Source organism: Bos grunniens, chromosome 18 (assembly GCF_055505025.1).
Source record: "Bos grunniens cultivar Pamir isolate PY7600 chromosome 18, Bosgru_T2T1.0, whole genome shotgun sequence".
Classification (NCBI taxonomy): Eukaryota; Metazoa; Chordata; class Mammalia; order Artiodactyla; family Bovidae; genus Bos; species Bos grunniens.
The window spans coordinates 17131647-17149784 of NC_141182.1; the positions used below are offsets into that span (position 1 = coordinate 17131647).

Sequence of the window (18138 nt, forward strand, 5' to 3'; positions counted from 1 at the left end):
TGTCTGTTTTCTGTCATTATTAGATGTAGATCTAAATATAAAGAACCAGAGAATGCTGACTAGTACCACCATTCTCAGATATAAAGCTATAGTTTCTAGTGAAATCTGGTACTGAAAGAGGCCTGTACGAGGTAAGAAAGGGAACTGGATTCTTGAGCAATTTGGTTGCCAGTGGAGGGAGAAGTGTGAATCAAGTAAACATGTGAGCCCTCAGACCCACAGTGGAACACAGTTATTAGTAACTTGGGCACTGGAGTCAGTTCCCAGGCTCAAATTGCAGCCATACAACTGGTGACCTTGCTCAAGTTACCTAACCCCTCTCAGCCTGGTTTCTTCAACTATGAAAGAAAGAGAGAGAGAGAGACTAGTGCAATTTCAGAGGTCTGTGAAGAAATTCAATTTAATAATGAATGTAAAGTTCTAACAACAGGGTGTCATAAGTGCTTTCCAAACAGTAAAAACACTGTTACTTTAAATTACCAGTGAAAGCTTTCTGGACAGACAGCCTGGGGATACCCAATCTAAACTTTAAACTAAAATTAGATTGGTGTTATCCAAAATGATGCCATTTAAAAGTTCAATCTATGTAGTTATGAGGCTTTACAAACCCGCACCTACCATGTATACGTGTTACCACGGCCACATAACTTCTACTATAATTTATATACAAATGTGTACATATTCCATGCTTAAACAATTAGAATACAAAATTCCTGATGAGGAGATGAAACATAAGGAATACAAGGAAAACAACAAGGGGAAAAGCTCGACCCAAGTAGTATAATGTTCAGTCATGAGTTCTTTACTTCCTTAGGCTCCTTTGGATAAGCCTGGAATATTTGTGGGCTTGTTAGTAAAGAATAAAAATAGCTGATGCTGGACAGAGGAGCCTTAAAAAAAAAAAAGAACAATTTATTAGAGCTACTTTTGTGAGAGCTGGACTATAAAGAAAGCTCAGTGCTGAAGTATTGATGCTTTTGAAGTGTGGCGCTGGAAAAGATTCTTGAGAGTCCCTTGGACTGCAAGGAGATCAAACCAGTCCATCCTAAAGGAGATCAGTCCTGAATATTCATTGGAAGGACTGATGCTGAAGCTGAAGCTCCACTACTTTGGCTACCTGATGTGAAGAGCTGACTCCTTGGAAAAGACTCTGATGCTGGGAAAGATTGAAGGCGGGAGGAGAAGGGGACGACAGAAGATGAGATGGTTGGATGGCATGACCGACTCAATGGACATGAGTTTGAGTAAACCCCGGGAGTTGGCGATGGACAGGGAGGCCTGGCGTCCTGAAGTCCATGAGGTTGCAAGGAGTCGGACACAACTGAGTGACTGAACTGACTTTTGTACCATGGTAATTGTGTTAAACACAAAATACAGTTATCAACTGTCCTTTTTCCCTAGATGTACAAGCAGTGTTAAATATTAATGTGAGCGTCTTTTTAAGATTTCCAAATGGGCAACATTTTACTATCACTTGTTTGAACTTATGTTGCATGTAGACTGCGGTCTGAAGTTTTTATTTTGAAATTGCAAAGATAACTTTATTTTGAAATTGCAGAGGAAGTTGTAAAGATAGTACATACAAGTTCTGTGTACTCTTTACCCAGTTTCCTCCAATTATTACATAATACATATTAATAACTGCAGTACAAAATCAAAACCAGGACATTTACATTTATACAGTGAGTGCATATAGTTCTATGCCATTTTATCACAAGTATTGCTGTTCAGTCACTCAGTTATGTCTGACTCTTTGCAATCCCATAGACTGCAGCACGCCAGGCTTCCCTGTCCTTCACTATCTCCCAGAGTTTGCTCAAACTCATGTCCATTGAGTCAGTGATGTCATTTAACCATCTCATCCCCTGTCATCACCTTCTCCTCCTGCCTTTAACCTTTCCCAGCATCAGGGTTTTTCCCCCTATTGGGTCAGCTCTTCACATCAGGTGGCCAAAGTATTGGAGCTTCAGCTTCAGCATCAGTCCTTCCAATGAATATTTGAGACTGACTTCCTTTAGGTTTGATCTCCTTGCAGTCCAAGGGACTGTCAAGAGTCTTCTCCAACACCACAGTTTGAAAGCATCAATTCTTTGGCACTCAGCCTTCTTTATGGTCCAACTCTCATATCCATACATGACTAGTAGAAAAACCATAGCTTTGACTATACGGACCTTTGTCAGCTAAGTAATGTCTCTGCTTTTTAATACACTGTCTAGGTTTGTCACAGCTTTTCCTCCAAGGAATAAGCGTCTTTTAATTCACAAGTATAGATTTCATGAAAACACCACTTCAATCAAGATACAGAATTATCACTACAAAGATTTCCTTCATGTTATCCTTTCATAATCACACTGTACTGTACTTCCATCTACTATCCCTACCCTTGGCAACCATTAATCTGTGATTTTGAGAATAAAGACTTACACCATATGTGACTTTTGAGACTGGCTTTTTTCACTCAATGTAACACTTTAAAATCCATCCAAGTTGGTGCATGTACCACCAGTTCATTTCTTGTTACCACTGAGTACTACTCTACAACATGGATTATTTACTTGGTTGCATCGAGTCTCAGCCGTGGGACATGGGATCGTCATGTCACGTGGGATCTTTTGCTTCAGGCGGCACACAGACTCTTCTAGTTGGCGTATGCAGGGCTTAGCTGCTCTGTGGACCTCCCCTGCATTGCAAGGCAGATTCTTAACTAACGGACCACCAGGGAAGTCCTCTTAACTAGTTTTCTAATCATCTGTCTATTGAGGGACATTTCAGTTACTCCTATTTGGGGCTATTACAAATAAAGATGCTCTGAACAATCATGTACAGGTTTTAATGTGGACCTACATTTTCATTTCTCTGAAATAAACGCCCAGGAGTGCAACTGTTGGGTGGTATGGTAAGTACATGTTTAGTTTTACAAGGAACTGCCAAAGTATGTTCCAGAACGACTAAACCATTTTATGTTCCTATTAGCAATGTATAAAAGATCCACTTTCTCTGCATCCTTCCCAGAATTTGATATTGCCACTAGCTTTTATTTTAAAAATGCTAGTAAGAGTTTTTCCCATGTAGTTCAGTTAGTAAAGAATCTGCCTGCAACGCAGGCAAGCTGGGTTCGATCTCTGGATCGGGAAGATTCCCTTGAGGAGGGCATGGCAACCCACTCCAGTATTCTCACCTGGAGAATCCCATGGACAGAGGAGCCTGGCAGTCTACAGTCCATGGGGTCCCAAAGAGTCGGACACAACTTAGCAACTAGACCAAACCAGTAAGAGTGCAGTGTATCTCATCATGGTCTTTGCCATTTCCCTAGTGGCAAGTGATGTTGAACATTTTGCATATTCTGTTTACCATCTACAGTCCCTCTTGGGTGAAGTGTTTGCTCATTTCTTTTAGTTCACTTTCTAAAAATGGACTGTGTAGATTTTACTATTGAACTTTGAAAGTTCTTCATGTATTCTAGACATGAATATTTTGTGAAGTACGAGGCTGGCATTTTTCTCTCCTATAGCTTGTGTTTCATCCTCTTAACAGGATCTTTTGTGACGGGAAACATTTTTCATATTAATGAAGTCCGTTTATTGGTTTTTTCCGTTACCAAGCCTTAGGTCCCAAAGACTTCTTGTGTGTTAGCATCTGAAGGTTTTACATTTAAATCTAGAATCCATTTAGAGTTAATTTTAGTATCAAATGCAAGGTTTAAGCCAAGGTTCATGTTTTTGGTTGTGGATATCTAGCTGCTCTAGCATCATTTCCTGAGAAGACTATCTTTTCTCTGTTAAGTTGCTTTTGTGTGTTCGTCAAATATCAGCTGGCCATACTTGTGTGGGGCTATTTCTGGGTTCCCAATTCTGTTCCATCAACTTATGAATTTATCCCTTCACCAACATCGCACCAATACCACACAGTATCAACTACTGTAATTATACAATGTCTTCAAATTGGGTAGTGACTGCTCCCACATTTTTCTTCTTTTAAAAGTTATTTTCAGCTATTCTACTTCCTTTGCCTTTCCATATCAAATTTTAACTTAATCTTATTTAGCAATTATGTTCAATTTGCACTTTGAGGATAAATTACATCTGTAGACTCTTGCATGAACATGCTGTCTCTTCATTTCTCTAGATCTTTGCTTTCTTTCATCAGTGTTTCGTAGTTTTGAGCATACAAGTCCTATACATGTTTTGTGAGGTTTACACCCAAGCTTTTCATGTTTTTGAGTAACTGAACATGGCACTGCATTTTAATTTTGGTTGCTATGTGTTCACTGCTAATAAACAGGACCATATATCCTGTGACCCTGCTGATCCGATTTCTAATTCCAGGAGTTTTCTATATTCCCTGGGGTTTTCCAGTTAGACAGTTACATCATTTAGATTTTTTTTTTTCTCATCTATATGCCTTTTACTTTCCTACCTTGCTGTCCTAGCTAGAACTTTCAGCACTGTGCCAAAGAGCAGTAATGAGAGGTGGCGTGCTTCTTTTGATCACAATCTATAAAGAAAACATGCAGTCTTTCACCACTAAGTTAGATTTTTGTACATATTCTTTATCATATTAAGGACTGTTGCTGTTCAGTTGCTAAGTTGTGTCTGACACTCTCTGATCCCATGGACTGCAGCACACCAGGCTTCCCTGTCCTTCACTGTCTTCCAGTTTGCATAAATTCACGTCCATTGAGCTGGTGATGCCATTTAACCATTTCATTCTCTGCCGTCCTCTTCTCCTTTTGCCTTCAATCTTTCCTATAGTCAGGGTCTTTTCCAATGTCAGCTCTTTGAAGCAGGTGGCCAAAATACTAGAGCTTCAGCATCAGACCTTCCAATGAGAATTCAGGGTTGATTTCCTTTAGGATTGACTGATTTGATCTCCTTGCAGTCCAAGGGACTCTCAAGAGTCTTCTCCAGCACCACAATTCAAAAGTGTCAATTCTTCGGCACTCAGCCTTCTTTATGGTGTTCCGTACGCGACTACTGGAAAAACCACAGCTTTGACTAGAGGGACTTGTGTTGGCAAAGTGATGTCCCTGCTTTTTAAAACACTGTCTACATTTGTCATAGCTTTCCTTCCAACAATCAAGTGCCTTTTAATTCCATGGCTGTAGTCACCATCCACAGTGATTTTGGGGCCTAAGAAAGGAAAATCTGTCACTATTTGTACTTTTCACCCCATCTATTTGCCATGAAGTGATGGGACCAGATGGTACCATCTTATTTTTCTGAATGTTGAGTTTTAAACCAGTTTTTTCACTCTCCTCTTTTGCCCTCATCAGGAGGCACTTTAGTTTCTCTTCACTTTCTGCCATTAGAGTAGTACCATCTGCATATGCGAGGTTGCTGATATTTCTCCCAGCAATAGTGATTCCACCTTGTGGTTCATCCAGCCCAGCATGTTGTGTGATATACTCTGCATAGAAGTTAAATAAGCAGGGTAATAATTACAGCTTTGTTGTACATCTTTCCCAATTTGGAACCAGTCAGTTGTTCCATGTAGGGTTCTAACTGTTGCTTCTTGACCTGCATCAAGTTTCAAAGGAGGCAGGTAAGGTGATCTGGGATTCCATCTCTTTCAGAATTTTCCACAGTTTGTTGTGATCCACAGAGTCAAAAACTTTAGGGGAGTCAATGAAGCAGATGTTTCTCTGCAATTCCCTTGCTTTCTCTATGATCCAGCGAATGTTGGTAATTTGATCTCTGATTCCTCTGCCTTTTCTAAATCCAGCCTATACATCTGGAAGTTCTCAGTTCATGTATTGTTGAAGCCTAGCTTGAAGGATTTTGAGCATAACCTTACTAGCATGCGAAGTGAGCGCAACTCTACAATAGAACATTCTTTGGCATTGCCCTTCTTTGGGATTGGAATGAAAACTGTCCTTTTCCATTTCTGTGGCCACTGCTGAGTTTTCCAAATTTGCTGGTATGTTGAGTGCAGCAATTTAACAGAATCATCTTTTTGGATTAGAAATAGCTCATCTGGAATTCCATTATCTCCACTAGCTTTGTTTGTAATTATGCTTCCTAAGGCCCTCTTGACGTCATACTCCAGGTCTGGCTCTATCTGACCAACCACACCATCATGGTTATCCTAGTCATTAAGACCTTTCTTGTATAGTTTCTCTGTGTATTCTTGCCACCTCTTCTTTTTCTTGGGGACAGTTTTAGTCATCACCTCCTGTATAATGCTACAAACCTCTGTCCATAGTTCTCAGGCACTCTGTCTACTAGACCTAATCCACTGAATCTATTCATCACCTCCACTGTATAATCTGGGGTGCCATCTGCTCCTGGGCAGCAGATTGGTCCTAAAGCAGCGAGCGGCAGTGAAGAGGTGAGGTGCCCTCTGCTGCTGGGGAGCAGAATGGCCCAAGGTGGCCAGCAGCAGTTGTGGGGCTGGGGAGCCCTCTGCTCCTGGGCGTCCTCCAATATTGGCTCCAGCCTTCTCGGGATCCCTTCCCAGCGACTCCAGCAGGGCCTCTGCCTCGGCCCCTAGGTGGCACACTGACCAACACTGAATGGCCAGTGAAGGTTTACACACTCAATAAGGCAGTGGGACAACCAGTGTGCCAGGCATGCCATCTAGCTACGTGGAGTAGCTAAAAGGCATGTCCCTGCTAGTCAGGGCCTGATAAAACGTGGTCCACTGGAGAAGGGAATGGCAACCACTTCAGTATTCTTGCCTTAAAACCCTATGAAGAGCATGAAAAGGCAAAAAGATACGACACTGAAAGATGAACTCCCCAGGTTGGTAGGTGTCCAATATGCTACTGGACGAACCTGCTGGGGAAGAGCAAGAAAACAGCTCCAAAAACAATTAAGAGGCTGAGCCAAAGCGATGACAATGCCCAGCTGTGGATGTGTTTGGTGGTGAAAGTAAAAGTTTGATGTAAAGAACCTAGAATGTTAGGTCCATGAATCAAGGTAAATTGGAAGTGGTCAAACAGAATACGGCAAGAGTGAACATCAATATTTTATGAATCAGTGAACTAAAATGGACAGGAATGAGCAAATTTAATTCAGATAACTATTATATCTATTACTGTGCATAAGAATCACTTAGAAGAAATGAACTAACTCTTATAATCAACAAAAAGAGTCCAAAATGCAGTTCCTGGATGCAATCTCAAAAACAACAGAATGATCTCAGTTCATTTCCAATGCAAACCATTCAACATCACAGTAATCCAAGTCTATCCCCTAACCAGCAATGCCAAAGAAGCTGAAGTTGAACAATTCTCTGAGACCTACAAGACCTCCTAGATCTAGCACCAAAAAAAAAAGATATCCTTTTCATCATGGAGGACTGGAATACAAAAGTAGGAAGTCAAGAGACACCTGGAATAACAGGCATATTTGGCCTTGGAGTTACAAAATGAAGCAGGTCAAAGGCTAACAGTTTTGCCAACAGAACGCACCGGTCATAGCAAACACCCTCTTCCAATAACACAAGAGATGATTCTACACATGGACATCACCAGATGATCAATACCAAAATCAGACTGATTATATTTTTTGCAGCCAAAGATGGAGAAGCTCTATACAGTCAGCAAAAATAAGACCTGAAGTTGATTGTGGCTCAGATTATCAGCTCCCTATTGCAAAATTTAGGCTCAAATTGAAGAAGTAGGGAAAACCACTAGGCCATTCAGGTATGGCCTAAATCAAATCCCTTATGATTATTCAGTGGAGGTAACAAATAGATTCAAGGGACTAGACGTGGTAGACAGAGTGCTGAAGAATTATGGATGGAGGTTTGTACCACTGTACAGGAGGTGGTGACTAAAACCATCCCAATAAAAAGAAATGCAAGAAGGTCAAGTGGTTTTCTAAGGAGGCCTTACAAATAGTTGAGAAAAGAAGAAAAGTGAAAGGCAAAGGAGAAAGGGAAAGATATACTCAATTGAATGCAGAGTTCCAGAGAATAGCAAAAAGAGATAAAAAAAGACTTCTGTGAACAAAGCAAAGAAATAGAGGGAAACAATAGAATGGGAAAGACTAGAGATCTCTTCAAGAAAACTGGAGATACTCAGGAAACAGTTCATGCAAAGATCAGCACAATAAAGGACAGAAATATGGCAAGGACCTGAGAAAGGCAAAAGACATTAAGAAAAGGTGGCAAGAATACACAGAAGAAACTGTACAAAAAAGATCTTAACGAACCAGATAACCACAATGGTGTGATCACTCACCTAGAGCCAGACATCCTGGAATGTGAAGTCAAGTGGGCCTTAGGAAGCCTCACAAAGAACAAAGCTCATGGAGATGATGGAATTCCAGCTGAGCTATTTCTAATCCCAAAAGATGATGCTGTTAATGTGCTGCACTCAATATATCAAAAAATTTGGAAAACTCCGCAGTGGCCACAGGACTAGAAAAGGTCAGCTTTCATTCAAATCCCAAAGAAGGACAATGCCAAAGATTGTTCAAACTACCGCACAACTGTGCTCATTCCACATGCTAGAAGGTAATGCTCAAAATCCTTCAAGCTAGGCTTCAACAATACATGAACCAAGAACTTCCAGATGTACGAGTTGGATTTAGAAAAGGCAGGGTAAGCAGATCAAACTCCCAATACCACTGGATCACAGAAAAAGCAAGGAAATTCCAAACAAAATCTACTTTCGCCTCACTGACTATGCTACAGTCTTTGACTCTGTGGATTGCAACAAACTGTGGAAAATTCTGAAAGAGATGGGAATACCAAACCACCTTACCTGCCCCCTGAGAAACCTGTATGCAGGTCAAAAAGCAACAGTTAGAACTGGACATGGAACAATGAATTCATTCAAAATCGAGAGGAGTACATCAAGACTGTATATTGTCACCCTGCTTACTTAACTTCTATGTAGATACATCATGCAAATGCAGGACTGAATGAAGCACAAACTGGAATCAAGATTGCTGGGAGAAAGATCAACAACCTCAGATACAGAGATGATACCACATTAATGGCAGAAAGTGAGGAGGAACTAAAGAGCCTCTTGATGAAGGTAAAAGATGAGTGTGCAAAAGCTGGCTTAAAACTCAACATTCAAAAAACTAGGTCATGTCATCTAGTCCCATCACTTCATGGCAAACATATTGGGGAAAAGAGAAAACAGTAACAGCTTTCATTTTCTTGGGCTCCAAAATGACTGCGGACAGTGACTGCAGACACAAAAGACGCTTGTTCCTTGGAAGAAAAGCTATGACAAACCTGGTGGCTTCCCTGGTAGCTCAGTGGGTAAAGTGTCTGCCTGCCATGTGGGAGACCCAGGTTCAATCTCCGGGTAGGGAAGTTTCCCTGGAGAAGGAAATGGCAAGCCACTCCACTACTTTTGCCTGGAAAATTCCATGGACAGAGGAGCCTGGTAAACTACAGTCCATGGGATTGCAAATAGTCGCACACGACTGAGCAACTTCTCTTGACAAACTTAGATAGTGTATTAAAAAGCAGAGACATCACTCTGCCAACAAAGACCTGTGTAGTCAAAGCTATGGTTTTTCCAGTAGTCATGTACAGATTTGAGAGCTGGACTGTAAGGAAGGTTGAGTGCCAAAGAACTGATGCTTTTGAATTGTGGTGCTGGAGAATACTCTCGACAGTCCCTTGGACAGCAAGGTGACCAAACCAGTCAATCCCAAAGAAAATCAACCCTGAATATTCACAGGAAAGACTGATGCTGAAGCTGAAGCTCTAATACTACGGACACCTGATGCTAAGAGATGACTCATTGGAAAAGATCCTGATTCTGGGAAAGACTGAGTGCAAGAGGAGAAGGGAGTGACAGAAGATGAAATGGTTGGTTGGCATCACCAACTCAATGGATATGAGTTTGAGCAAACTCAGGGAGACAATGAAGGACAGAGAAGCCTTGTGTGCCGCAGTTCATGGGGTTGCAAAAAGTCAGACACCACTTAGCAACTGAACAACAGCTACTGTATAATCATAAAGGATTTGTTTTAGGCTGAGTGGCCTAGTAGCTTTCACCACTTTCTTCAATTTAAGCCTGAATTTTGCAGTAAGGAGCTGATGAGCTGAGCCACAGTCAGCTCCATGTCTTGTTTTAGCTGACTGTATAAAACTTTTTCATCTTTGGCTACAAAGAACATAATCAATCTGATTTCAGTACTGACTATTTGGTGATGGTGAAGTCATCTCTAAAAGGATCTCCTGTGTTGCTGGGAAAGGGTTTTTGCTACAACCAATGTGTTCTCTTGACAAAACTCTGTTAGCTTTTGCCCTGCTGCATTTTGTACTCCAAGGCCTGGTATCTCTTGACTTCCTATTTTTGCATTCCAATTCCCTATGATATGAAAAGGACATCTTTTTTTAGTGTTAGTTCTAGGAGGTCTTGTAGGTATTTATAGAACTAGTCAACTTCAGCTTCCTCGGCATTAGTGGTTGGGGAATAGACTTGGATTACTGTGATGAATGGTTTGCCTTGGAAATGAACCGAGATTATTCTGTCACTTTTGAGATTTGTACCCAAGTACTGCATTTTGGACTCTCCTGTTGACTAGGTAGGCTACTCCTTTTCTGCTAAGGGATTCTTGCCCACAGTAGTAGATATAATGGTATCCTATATTCCTACTTGGCTATGAGTATGAACATGAAACTCAAGTGTTGAAACTTGTTAAATGCTTTACTAAATGCACCAATGTAATCATGTCCTGATTTACTTTTTCAGCCTGTTAGCATGATAGATTGCATTAACTGATTTTTCAATACTGAACCAGCCTTGCATCGTGGGATAATCACCATTGGGTCATTGATGTATAATTCTTTTGTAGGTTGATGGATTCTGCTTGCTATTATTTTGTACCACCTTTGTTTGGGTATTGAGAAAACACAGACTGCAAATGAATATAGGAGTCTTCACTCCCCTTGTATTTTCTGCACAAGATTGCATAGAGTTGATGTTAACTCTTAAAAACACCTTGCAGATTTCTCTGCTACAACTTGGGCCCAGTAATGTTTTTTATGAGAATTTTTATATTACTAATTCAATTTCCCTAATAGCTGTAAGTCTATTCAAATGATCTATTATCATATTGGGTAAGTTATGGTAGTTTATACTTTTTTAGGAATTGGCTGATTTCATCTAAGTTGTCAAATTTATGCATGTAAAGTTATAGGATTTCCTTATCTCTGATGTTTGCAGGGACTGTAGTTGACATTTTGCTATCAGTAATTTACGTCTTCTTCGGTATTGCTGAAGTCTGTCAGTTTCATTGATTTTTCCCCCAAGAACAAGCTTGTTATTTAATCAAGTTTATCTATTATTTTCAACTTCATTGATCTCCACTCTTTATTTCATTCCATTTGCTTACTTTGGGTTTATTCTACTCATCTTTTTCCAGTTCCTAGAGGTGAAAGTTAAGATTACTGATTTGAGACTTTTCTTCTTTTCTAATTATGTGTTGTATTTCCTTCATCATTGCTTTAGCTACACAGACCTTGTTTCCATAGTGCAGTGGTTATCACATTTGCCTCACATGAAAGGTCCCCGGTTTGAAACTGGGTGGAAACAGACTTTCTCTTTGGGATTCCCTGGTGGCTCAGAAGGTACAGAATCTGCCTGCAATGCAGGAGACCTGGGTTTGATCCCTGGGTTGGGAAGATCCTCTGGAGAAGGGAGTGGCTACCCCCTCCAGTAATCTGGACTGGAGAATTCCATGGACAGAGGAACCTGGCAGGCTACAATCCATGGGGTCGCAAAGCATGGGACACGACTGACCGACTTTCACTTTAGCTACCTCTCACAAATTTTGATATATATTATTTTCATTTTCTCTTCAGTTCAATGTATTTTAAAATTTCTCTTCAAATGATTCAATATTTGCTGCTGCTGCTAAGTCACTTCAGTTGTGTCCGACTCTGTGCAACCCCATGGACTGCAGCCTACCAGGCTCCTCTGTCCATGGGATTTCCAGGCAAGAGTACTGGAGTGGGGTGCCATTGCCTTCTCCATATCCAATATTTAGAGGTCTGTTATTGAGTTTTTAAGTATCTGGATATTTTCTCATTATCTTTCTGTTATTCTAGTTTGATTCCTTTGTGATCAGAGAACAGACTCCATATGATTTGGTTCTTTCAAATTTGTTAGTTGTTTTATGCCCAGATTAGGTCTATCTTGATATACATTCTGTAGGCCTTGAAAAGAACATGTACTGTGCTGTTGCTGGGCAGAATGCTCTATAAACACTGATTAGAACCTTGCTGGTTAACGGTGTTGCGTTCTCCTATATTCTTGCTGATTTTCCGTCTATTGGTTTTATCATTTGTTGAGAAACATGTTGAAGCCTCCAACTATAACTGTGAATATGTCAATTTCTCCTTTCAGTTCTACCAGTTTTTCATCTTTATTTTGCAGTTATATTATTAGGAATATACACATTTAGCACTGCTATGTATTCTCAGTGAACTGACTCTTCACTCTGAAGGGTATTTTGCCTGAATATTTTATCTGTGTATTGCCACTCCAGCTTTCTTTTGATTAATGTTTACACAGTATATTTTACCTTCCTTTTAATTTTAACTCACCTGTATCAATGAAACAAGTTTATCCAAGACACCACATAATTTGGTTGCTTTTTAAATCCATTCTGACAATCTCTTTTTAAATTGGTATGTTTAGACTATTTAATTTTAATGAAATTATTGGTAAGTTTGGATTTAAGCCTACCATTAGTTTTTTTTCAGCCTGTTCTCTATTTTTAATTCCTTTTCCCCTCTCTGGACTTCTTGTGCCTTATACAAACATTTTTTAGTACTACAATTTAATTTATTGCATTCTTTTTTACTGTATCTCTTTACATAGTTTTTATAATAGTTATGTCAACTACAATATACACTTAATTTTCACAGTCCACTTAAAATCAACATGCTACCACTTCAAGAAGAATGTATAAGCCTTACACCCATACTGTTTTTTATTTCCTGTATCTCTATGTGTTTTGACATCTTGGGAGGCCTTTCAGACATGGGGAGAGATTCCCCCACCTCCAGCCAGGGTTAGTTGATTCCTTGGAGTTGTGGGCAGCCTGCTTAGAGCTTCCTTTTCATATACACAGGCCCATTTTCCTTATCTAATTCATATACCAAGCCTTGTAACAATCCAAGGCCAGGTACCAAACAACTAAGGACAGCTGCTATGCCCCAAAGCCAAGAGGAGTTATCCAGACTCGCCAGTCCTGCTGTCTTCCCCTCACTCCTGCTTCCGCATGTGTGCTCAGTTGCGTGGTTGTACCAACTCTGTGACTCCATGAGCTGTAGCCTGCCAGGTTCCTCTGTCCATGGGACTTCCCAGGCAAGAATACAGAAGTGGGTTGCCATTTCCTTCTCCAGAGGATCTTTTTGACCCAGGGATCAAACCTGCATCTCCTACATTGGCAGGCAGGTTCTTTACCACTGTGGCACCTGGGATTCTGTCTCCTGGATATTGTCACCCTGCTTATTTAACTTACATGCAGAGTACATCATGTGAAATGCTGGGCTGGATGGCTCACAAGCTGGAATCAAGATTGCCAGGAGAAATATCAACAACCTCAGATATAAATGATACCACTCTAATGGCAGAAAGTGAAGAGGAACTCAAGAGCCTCTTATAAGGGTGGAAAAAGCTGGCTTAAAACTCAACATTCAAAAAAACAAAGATCATGGCATACGGTCCCATCATTTCATGGCAAATAGATGGGGAAAAAGTGGAAACAGTGATGGATTTTATTTTCCTGGGCTCCAAAATCACTGAGAATGGTGACTGCGGTAATGAAATTAAAAGATACTTGCTCCTTGGAAGAAAGGCTATGACAAACCTAGACACTGTATTAAAAAGCAGAGACATCACTTTGTTGACTAAGGTCCATATAGCCAAAGCTTCGGTTTTCCACTAGTCGTGTATGGATATGAGAGTTGGACCATAAAAGCTGAGTGCCAACAAATCGATGCTTTAGAACTGTGGTGTTGGAGAAGACTCTTGACAGTCCCTTGGACTGCAAGGAGATCAAACCAGTCAATCCTAAAGGAAATCAATCCCAAATATTCATTGGAAGGACTGATGCTGAAGCTGAAGCTCCAATACTTTGGCCACCTGATGTGAAAAGCTGACTCAATAGGGAAAAAAAACCCTGATGCTGGGAGAGACTGAAGGCAGGAGGAGAGGGTGACCACAGAGGATGAGATGGTTTAATGGCATCACCAACTCAATGGACATGAGTTTGAGTAAAGTCCAGGAGATAGTGAAGGACAGGGAAGACTGGCATGCTGGAGTTGCATGGAGTCGCAAAGAGTCAGACACGGCTTAGCAACTGAACAACAGCAGCAACCAAAAATGCCTAGCAAGGGGGAGACATGCTCTCTTTTCTTGGAAAATGTAAGTAATCAAAATCTTCTTTTAACAGCATTGACTTCTCCATGCCATCACTCTGTCACCTCCCTAACTCAAACTCCTACAGGAACTCATCATATGAGTTCCTTTACCCTTGGTCTACCCTCCTTGTTCTCTTGTATGTTATAGCCATCTCATAAATTACACAAGTATAAAGCTGAAATCCTATCAGACAATGTCATAAATTTCACTTTCAACCACTAACTCAAAGAACTCAAGGGGAGACAGTAATCTATTATATTTACCAGATACAGTGTTATCATTTCTGTCTGAAAAGCTTCCTTTAGCAATTCTTTTGTAGCAGGCTACTGGCAATGATTTCTTAGTTTTTTCCTCAGCCAAGAATGCTTTATCATGTTTTATTTTACTTTCATTCTCAAAGAATAATTTCACTGAACAGAGAATTCTTGGTCCTTTTCTTTCACCACTTAAACAATAATGTGCTACTTCTCTGGCCTCCTTGGTTTCTGATCATTTACTCACTATAGTTGTTCCCTGAACTTTTTTGTCTCGATGCTTTTTTGATTTTTAATATGTCTTCAGTTTTCAGCAGTGTGGTTATGGCATGTCTGGGTGTGGAATTCTTTGAGTTTATTATGCTTGCATTCACAACTTCTTGAATCATTATGTTTACATCTTCTGCCAAATTTGGGAAGTGTTCAGCTATTATTTCTCCAAATATTTTTTTTAGAACCACACTTTGTCCTCTACTCATCTTGTTCAGATTACAAAGTTCACGGAACTCCTCTGTCATCTCCACTTAAAATCTAAGTTCATCCAGAGAGGTGCTATTTAGGTTATTGTAGCTTTCAGTTCTAACCTTTTCATTTGGTTCTTCTTTATGTCTTCTACTTCTTTGCTGAAACTATTTTTCTAATAGCTTTAAGAGTACTTGTGATTAGCCTGTTGAAGCATTTTTATAATACATGTTTTAAATTCTTTGTTAAATAATTTCAACACCTGTGTTGTCTTGGCACTGATGTCCTCTGTCTTTTCTCATGCTGCTGCTGTTGCTAAGTCGCTTCAGTCATGTCCAACTCTGTGTGACCTCATAGACGGCAGCCCACCAGGCTCCCTTGTCCCTGGGATTCTCCAGGCAAGAACACTGGAGTGGGTTGCCATTTCCTTCTCCAATGCATGAAAGTGAAAAGTGAAAGTGAAGTTGCTCAGTCGTGTCCGACTCTTTGCGACTCCATGGACTGCAGCCTACCAGGCTCCTTCGTCCATGGGATTTTCCAGGCAAGAGTACTGAAGTGGGTTCCCATTGCCTTCTCCACTTTTCTCATGAGAGCTGACATTTTCGTGGTTCTTCATATGCCAAGTAATTTTGTATTGTATCCATTTTCAATACTGAGTTCTAGCTCATTTAAATAAATCTGTGATGGAAGTCAGTACTTCTGTTCTAGCAGGTATTCAATCTAGTTAGACTCAGGCTGCAAGAGGTACCCAGTCTTCTGTGAGCTGTGGTTCCAGTATCAGTTCATTTTTTAAAGCCTTTGCAGTGCTCTTTGTATCTGTCCCACAGGTGTGGTACCCAGTGGCCAATCGGGGACCTGGCTGGTGGTTTTCCTATTAGTTCAGTACTCGAAAGTCTTTGCTGTGCTGACAGGGAGTAGATCCACGCATGTGTGTAGCTTGGGGATGAGCCTGGGAGATCACAAACAACTATTAGGGAGTCATTTTTCTGAGCTCCTCCCTCTCTGCCATCTTTCTAGTGCTTTCTGGTTCCCTGGGCTCCTCTTTTCAGTCTTCCAGTCAGAAAGCTAGGGCTTTGGTTACCCCATTTGGTTGCACTTCTGCAACTGTGCCTGGGTCCAGCCAAAGGACAGAGAGGGAGAAAAAGCAACAGGACTGGCCCTATCCTCTCAGGACGACAACCCCACCAATCAGAGGGGAAGGTTCTCCTCCCCCAGAATTCTGGCTTCTGCAAGCTACTGCCACCATCATGGATGTTCAGAACCTGGTATCCAATAGAATGAAGAAAAACATTGGAGTATCTATGATATAGACCTTCACATATCATAGATACTCTATTTACTGTCCCTTGAGTTCAAACTGGAGGGCTTCTCCTGGTGCTCTTTTTGTGCCCTAGTGCCCATTTCCGCTTCCAGGTTAGGCTGTACTGAGTCCAGGCTGAGGCATGACAGAGGGGTAAAACTGGTACACTCACCAATGGTTTGGTTGTACTGTGAACCATGGTCTTCTTTCCTGCTCTGCCTGCTGTTTACTTTTCAGAGTTCTCAAGCAGCTGCTCAGTGCATTTTGTCCAAGTTTTATCACTGTATCAGTTATGAGTGGCAGGGTGGAGTCTTACTCAGAACTGGAGTTGCTCCCTGCTGCCTGCTAATATGTAAATGCTGCTGCCTATTTAGCATAAGTAAGGTTGAATTCACAGGCGTCAAATATGCTGAGACTACTATGCAGCTACTGGATAAGAAAAAGTTGGTTACATCCACTCAGCAACAGTGAATCAACCTGGAGAGAAGTTTCTTCTCCAGATAACAGACTTCTAAAACAAATACCCTCTTAAACAAGGGCTGATTCTCTACTTGATCTAAAAAGGCCGCTTATCAACAGATTCTGCCCAGACACAAAGCTTCCAATCGGTTTTTCAGATTTAATATTAAATATTAAAAAACAAAAAACCTGTCAGAAGAAAGTTTGGCAAACATGAAGACTGAAACCAATAAAGTAGAACACAAAATGGAGAGAAAGTAGGTAATTCAGGGTAGAAAAGAAAACTTCAACAAAATTTTAATTAGTGCTTTCAAACAGATGTAAGATCATAATGAATTCACAAAACAGGAATCAAATGTTTTTAAAAAAAAAAGAAAAGAAAAATCATCAGAATAAGAGCATTAGCAAATTAAGAATATGATGGCCAGGGACTTTCCTGGTGGTCTAGTGGTTAAGAATCCACCTTCTAAAGCAGGGGACGTGGGTTGATCCCTGGTGGGGGAACTAAGACCCCACATGCTGAGGGGCAACTAAACCTGTGTCACGACTGGAGAGCCCACATGCTGCAGCTACTGAGCCTGTGCGCCTAGAGCCTGTGTGTCAGAGAAAACCCAGTGCAGCCAATTAAATAGTCAAATGTTTTTAAAAAGAGTGTAATGGTCAAAATATTAACAGAGTCAATAGAAGAACTGAAAGGCAAAGTGGAAGAGAACCCTCCAAAAGTATCAGAAAAAAATGAGAGAAAAGAAACTTTAAAGGTCTATCAAGGATATCCTAAATCTGAACAACTGGCATTCCAAAAAGACAGGGTGACACTTAATAAAGAAATAACACAAATCATTTCCTTGAACTGAACTATAGAAGACCCCAGGCAAAATTAGTCAAAAAATTACATTAGGTCTTGTTTGGAAGCCAATGCACCCAAACCCCACTTTGAAAGGGTCCAAAGAGTATCCAAACATGATGAGTTTTTAAAGGTTCACTAGAGAAAAACCCTGGGTGCCGGGTGGGAACAGGACATGCATAAGAGAATGACCATCAGAATGTCAAATTCTCAATAGCAATTCTGGAAAATCAGGGGGAAAAGGTTAACAGTGCATTCAAAACTCTAAGGAAAAATGATTTTCAGTCTATAATGTCCACATTACATACCAAATATAAAGCAGAATAAAAACATTTCTAGCATGCTACAGGCTGAAAAAATTACTCCCACAGATTCTTTTCTTGAGAAACTATTTTAAGATGAAGGCCACCAAAAACATGGGAGATGGAGTAATTAGTAAATTCCATCCAAGAGTAGAATAGAAGTCCACAGA

The 18138-nt window shown here is 40.6% G+C and overlaps 1 protein-coding gene across 2 annotated transcripts in view; it reads right to left on the minus strand.

Annotated features, from left to right (window-relative positions):
* N4BP1 (NEDD4 binding protein 1) overlaps positions 1 to 18138 on the minus strand; it is a 57849-nt gene that overhangs the window by 22136 nt on the left and 17575 nt on the right. The gene's annotated exons all lie outside the window — the stretch shown is intronic.